The sequence below is a fragment of the Leptonychotes weddellii genome, chromosome 9, assembly GCF_054177405.1.
Source record: "Leptonychotes weddellii isolate Sample4059 chromosome 9, ASM5417740v2, whole genome shotgun sequence".
Taxonomy (NCBI): domain Eukaryota; kingdom Metazoa; phylum Chordata; class Mammalia; order Carnivora; family Phocidae; genus Leptonychotes; species Leptonychotes weddellii.
The window spans coordinates 39,386,750-39,392,749 of record NC_138377.1 but is presented as its reverse complement, the minus strand read 5'-3'; the positions used below and the strand labels follow the sequence as shown (position 1 = coordinate 39,392,749).

Sequence of the window (6,000 nt, the reverse complement as noted above, 5' to 3'; positions counted from 1 at the left end):
CACTTCTGGAGTTAAAATAAGACAGAATGCATCTTTGGAGGATATAGTGGCTGGAGACTGGCAGAATTCTCAACATCTCAGGCTAACACATACTTGTTCATTTTTCATTTGTATTTTGGAGGTGCTCTAGAAAGCTTAGGCAAAAATAACTAGAATTCAAATGTACAGTGCGTTTTTTAGCCAGCCCATATACAAGAAATTCTCTGTTGGTGTAGGAACTGTTCTGATGTTCATTCTTTAAAGATTGCTCCTATTCCCTCTTGGTCAGGATGTAGGGGGAGGAGTTAGTGAAGAGTCCCTAATTTTATTTATATCGGTCCACACTCTAAAAGCGTTTAAATCATTTTGAGTTCCCATAACGTTTCAAGAGAGATTGAGGTGTTTGTGTGTGTTCTGGGCAGTGCCTGGCATTTTGCAAGAGACTGATGAGCAATAAGTAATGATAATCAGCACATCTCCTTTGCCAGAAGACCAGGGAAGATCGCTGCTATCCTCTCAGCAAAGAGCAAACTAATAAGCAGGGATTCGGGCCAACCTCTCCTTTCCGCTGCAGCTTCTTGTTATTTACTCCGGCTTAATGAATGGCCACCAGCTGTCAGACACAACAGCTTCATAATATTTGCACACAATTTGTTTGGGTCGGTTTTTAATTTCTCTCTCCGCTTGAAGCTGGGGTTACCCGAAGGAGAATTCAGAGAAACTCTGGAGACAGAGGAGCGGAAGATTTCGTTTTCCAGTGTTTTCTGGGAAGAAATTTGGGACAGACAGGGTGAAATCGGGTACCATTTGGTTAAGGTTTAAAAAAAAAATCATCCAGTGTAGGGGGCCAGGTGGTTCTTCAGTGGGAGGGCCACGCAAGACGAAACCAGCTTTGGGGAAAGAAGGGAGAGGGAGAGAGAACGAGAGCAGGGCTAATGAATGAAGGGAATTCCGCTGAGCCGCCAAACCCTGTGCTCCCACCTCCCATCTAGCTGCGGGACGTTGCCTCGAGAGGAAAGCCTCGGAATCCCGAGCCAGCTCCACGCTGGGGCTTACCGGAGCCCGAGGACCCGCCCGCGGGGGAGCCGAGGCGGCGGGCGCCTGTCCCTTTAAGGGGCCGGTCCCCGGGCACCGCCGGCCCAGACGCCGGGACGTGCCGGGGGCCGCCCCGCCCCGAAGCCGCCCGTTTCCTGCCAGGCGGCGCGACGGCACCTGAGCAACTGCGGCGGCGGCGGCGGCGGCGCCTCGGAGCGGGCGGCCCGGGCTGTAGTGCCCGTGCCGCCGCGTCTTCCCGGTCTCCTTCCCCGGCTGCGCTGGATAAGGGTGAGCAGCCTGCGCCGGGCCGGCCGAGGGGACCGCGGGGGGGAGGACTGTGCCAGCCGCGGTGTCCCAGGGCGGGCGGGAGGGCCGCGCCGGACGGGGGGCGCGGCCCCGGGGCCCGGACACTGCTCGCTGCTTGTCGCCGCCCGCCGGCTAGGCCTCGGGCGCCGGGTCGCCACGGCAGGGCTCCCGCCTGAGCCGGGCCGCCACGCCGGGCGGGCTCCGAGGGGCGGCTTGGCCTCGCCGCGCCGCCCAGGGCCCGACCCGGGCTTCGCCGCGACGCCTGCGAGCGCGGCCGGGGAGTACCCTGGGGACGTCTCCCGGTGCGAGGTTGGCCGGAGAGGGCCCTGGGGTGACCGAGGCGCCTATTTTTAGCTGGGCCTGAGGGCCCCCAGGAGGAAGGCGGATTACCGCCTCCTCGGCCGATGGACAGAGGGAGCCCGTCTCCGGCGGCGTCCCTGGGCCGGAGCTGGGCCATGCTTACGCCATGCTGGAATTTCAGTTCTCGCTGTCCCTCCGGATACTTAGGGAACCGGCGCTGGCCCCCTTCCCAGTGCCCCCTCCTACCGCCGTGTGCGTGTTCCCGGGTCGCGGTGGGGGGCGGTTGGGGCTGGGAAAGCGGCGTGAGGGGAGTTTGGAAAAATGTGTGGACCGCCCTCGAGACGGGGGAAGTTATCCCTTCCTCTCCCCGAGGGGTGTGTCTTCCTTAGTGATTCCCCCTCCCCCCTTCGGTTCCCAACAATGAGATTTTTGGCGTTGGGGAGCTCGGCCGAAAACCAAACCGGCAGCCTAGAAAAGTCGTTCGGTAATCAGACACCTGGTGTGGGATGTGCAGCCCCGCACGTTTGTCGTGAAGGAGCATGTGTGCACGGGAGACGGGCAGCTCCCCACGCGGGGAGCGGCATCCTAACCTCGTCCAGCTGCAGCTTGATGAGGTGAAAGAGCGGGCTGTTTAATTTTAGCCATTCCTTCTCCCGGGAGGAAGGAGGAATCGAAATTCGTATTTGGGCCTGTATCAGAGAAGGATTCCTTAGCAGACATGTGAATATGCACTGCCCAAAGAGCTACCTGTTTAAAGTTGTGAGGTTTTTTGAGATGCTTTGTGGAAAGTCCTGAAAATTTTAGACACCCGTACCCTGCTATAGATAAATACCTTGGTGTGGACGAAACACTTTGAATTGCGTAGGAGTTCGAGTTCTTGCTAAATTAGGTTGCACTTGTTCTCTCTACCTCGCCTAGCCGGCAGCTGGCAACACTGTCTCCAGCTTGGCTAAAACGGTTGCTAACAAGACTGGGATGATCTTCCCAAGAACAACATTGAGTACTCTGGAGTTGATTTGCATTTGGGGTGGACGGGCATTGCTATATAGACTTTCATATTTACTGTGTTCTCTGATAAACAAGCTGCCCCCCTCTACCTTTAGCTTAGGATCTAACAAGAAATAGCTGGGCTTATTGTTTGTAGGTTCTAAGAAAAATTCATTCCCCTCTGTAACATTGAATTAGAAATGACTTTTCTAATTTTGCAGCATGAGCAGTCATAACAGTTATCTGTCAGGTATGCTTGGAGAATGAGGTGTTCTGTTTACCTTTCTGAGACTCATACTGAAACTTAAAATATAAGAAAGCCTAATGAAAAATTTTCTTAAATGTATTAAGCACTTTAAAGTTATAAAGGATATCAAGTATTACTTAACCTTGACTCAGGGTCAACATTTTTTTGTGGAGAACCATGAATTTATGATTTTGTTCCCAATTTAGTTTTTTCTATATCATCCCTTAGCATCGGTGTCTCTTCTGCTTGATGATGCAAGTGTTTTCTTGGGTCTCACCCCAAGTCTCCTTCCAGTTTGTAGGCCTTAATCTACTTTCAGTAGGGAAAACATTTTAATAATTAGATGTTAAATAGAAGCCAATATGGCTTTTCTAAAGGGCCTAAGAAGTGAAGGCTTTTTTGAGGCTTAACTTCTAAATGACTCATGTTAGATTGTTACTGTTATTGAAGTAAAAATTGAATTTTACTTGAAAAGATATGGAAGATGTATTTTTAATTGAATGTTTATTATAATTTTTGTATAGCAAAGAAAATTTTAATCTAAAAGATCTCATAGTACTTTGTAAAAATTTAAATTGTTAGTAAATTTAATGTTTCCAGGGAAGATTTTGGGTTTTTTAGGGATCTGACCTCTAATATGTAATAAAGAAATGTAGAGAGATCATGCTTTGCAGGAACATTCAAATATTTGAGGATAACATCTTATAAGCTGCTTGTTCTTGTACTGTTTATGTTTTTAATTATTTTGAAGGTAAATCCAGAGTGTACTTAGAGGTTAGAAGCAAGTAACTGGTTCTTTATAAATAACATTGATTACTCTTATGCATAAATAGAGTTGGGTTTTATTGCTTTCTCTTTCAGTTTTTGTGAACATGATTTTGGATGTTCTGATCTTAAAAATGTAGTTTATGTGCAAATCAAAGGGCAAACATTGGTTTAGATAAGAGTATAAGCTACTTTTTCTATAAACAGAATTAAACGGGAAAAATCTTAAGTACTATGAACTGAGGAGTTTGATTAACTTAACCTGCTGTATCTGAGCTCTAGAAAAAGAAAAGTAATGACAATTTATAATTGTTTGCATGCTAGGCTGTTCCCCACTTGCTGTTTAAATATTTTTTGGTGTTTGAGAGAAAGAGCAGTGCAAACCATTTAGGTCCCCCCCCCCGCCCCCGCCCATAGTTTAGGTTTTAATGTTCAAAAGATAAAATAGGCAAAATGACTAGTTTTAGTAGAGACTCCAGTGGGAGATAGAGTATTCCTAGGAATTTAAGAACTGTTCCACTCCTTTTGAAAAAGTTGTGATTTAATATTTTACGTATCACCTTTACTACAAGTGGATTAAGAAATTTCAACTTAAATCTGGTTTCAGCAAAGTGATTTGTATACTAAGTAGAATTTAAATTAATTTGTTTATACTCCCCCCTCCTTCCAGGACATTGCTTTTTGGGTTTCACTCCTCACTAATTGCTTTGCTCTTTCTGTCTTATGATTCATCCTCTACTCTTGAAGTAGAAATGCTCAGTTCTTGGTTCACTTTTCTTTTTATACTCCCCTGGTGATCTCATCCAATGTCATAAATACCTATATGCTGATGGCTTCCATATTTATATCTCCAGCCCAGGCTTTCCTTCTGTACTCTATACAACCTGTTCTGCATTTCCACTTGTAGGTGAAGTAGTCATAGTGAACTTCCATTTTTCTCTTTAAAACTGCCTCAGGTGCAGTCTGCTCCATCTCATTTGATGGCAGCTCCATCCAACATTCAGCCAAAAGAAAAGTTGGAGTCATTCCTGACTTCTCTCTTTTTCTTTAACACTTGGCATTCTTGGCTCTATCTTATCTTGGAAATATATCCAGAATCAAGTCACTTCTTACCACCTGTATTGCTCGCTAGGTGGGCCCAAGCCATCTTATCTTTAGCATAGATTTCTGCGATCAGCCTCCTGATTGGCCTTCCTGCTTCTTCCCTAGCTCCCTGTGGTCTTTTTCAACTCAGCAGACAGATCCTATCACTTCTCAAAACACTGTAATGACTTCTCTTGTGCAGAGTAAAGGCCAAAGTCCCTACGGCCTGCAGTGCCTTACAGAATCTACTCTTCCCATTCTCCTTTAACTTGCAAGTTAGCTACTACTCTGCTCCCTGCTTATTACTCTCCAGCCCCACTTGCTGTCTGAAGGCCTTTAAATGACTGTTGTCCCTCCTTGGATCACGTTTTCCCTAAGATATCAGCATGGCCAACTCTCTAGTCTCCTTCAAATCTTTGTCCTTCACATGTTTTTCAAAAGGTCTGTCTTACTGCTTTATTTAAAGCTGCATTCCCTTGGGGCGCCTGGGTGGCTCAGTCGGTTAAGACTCTTGGGGCACCTGGGTGGCTCAGTCGGTTAAGTGGCTGCCTTCGGCTCAGGTCATGATCTTGGGTCCTGGGATCAAGCCCCGCATCGGGCTCCCTGCTCAGCGGAGAGCCTGCTTCTCCCTTTCCCTCTGCCTGCTGCTCGGCCTACTTGTGCTCTCTCTCTCTCTCTGTCAAATAAATAAAATCTTTAAAAAAAAGTTCAACTCTTGGTTTTGGCTCGGGTCCTCATCTCAGGGTGGTGATGCCGCCCCTAGTGGGCTCCAAGCTTAGTTGGGGAGTCCGCTCGAGCTTCTCTCTCCCTCTCTCCCGCTCCCTTTCTCTCTCAAATAAATAAATAAATGAATCTTAAGAAAAACATAAAGCTGCACTCCCCTACTTAATGAGTCTTGTATCCTGCTCTGTTTTCTCCACGGCATTTGCCACCTTCCAACATAGTATATAATTTCCTTGTTGATAGTGTTCATTGTCTCTCCTCTCTGCCCCCAACACACACTATAATGTGACCTCTGTGTAGGCAGGACTTTTTGTCTGTTTTGTTTATTGATGGATCCTAAGGGTCTCGGGCATGTATTCAATAAAAATTTATTAAATATCTGTTCATTATAAGTGAATTAAATCCTTATCCTGCAGTTTCTTACTGTCATGGATACCTCATTCTTGAACATATGGAGTTTTCAGTTTGCTTCTTTTCTAGGAACAGAGAACAGAAGAAAAGTTGCAGGAGGCCTTTGGGAACCCCTTGTTGGGAGGTAGTGATGTTAGAGTGTTGTGGAGATCTTCTGGACCTTC

The 6,000-nt window shown here is 47.0% G+C and overlaps 1 protein-coding gene across 4 annotated transcripts in view; it reads left to right on the top strand.

The window, feature by feature from the left end:
* Positions 1-1,143: 1,143 nt before the first annotated feature.
* The window catches only part of KTN1 (kinectin 1), a 111,614-nt gene continuing 106,757 nt past the window's right edge, over positions 1,144-6,000 (top strand). For all 4 annotated transcript variants that reach the window (XM_081830477.1, XM_081830476.1, XM_081830475.1 and 1 more), the window contains exon 1: positions 1,144-1,302. The gene's annotated coding sequence lies outside the window, so the exon portion shown is untranslated. The remainder of the gene's footprint in view (positions 1,303-6,000) is intronic.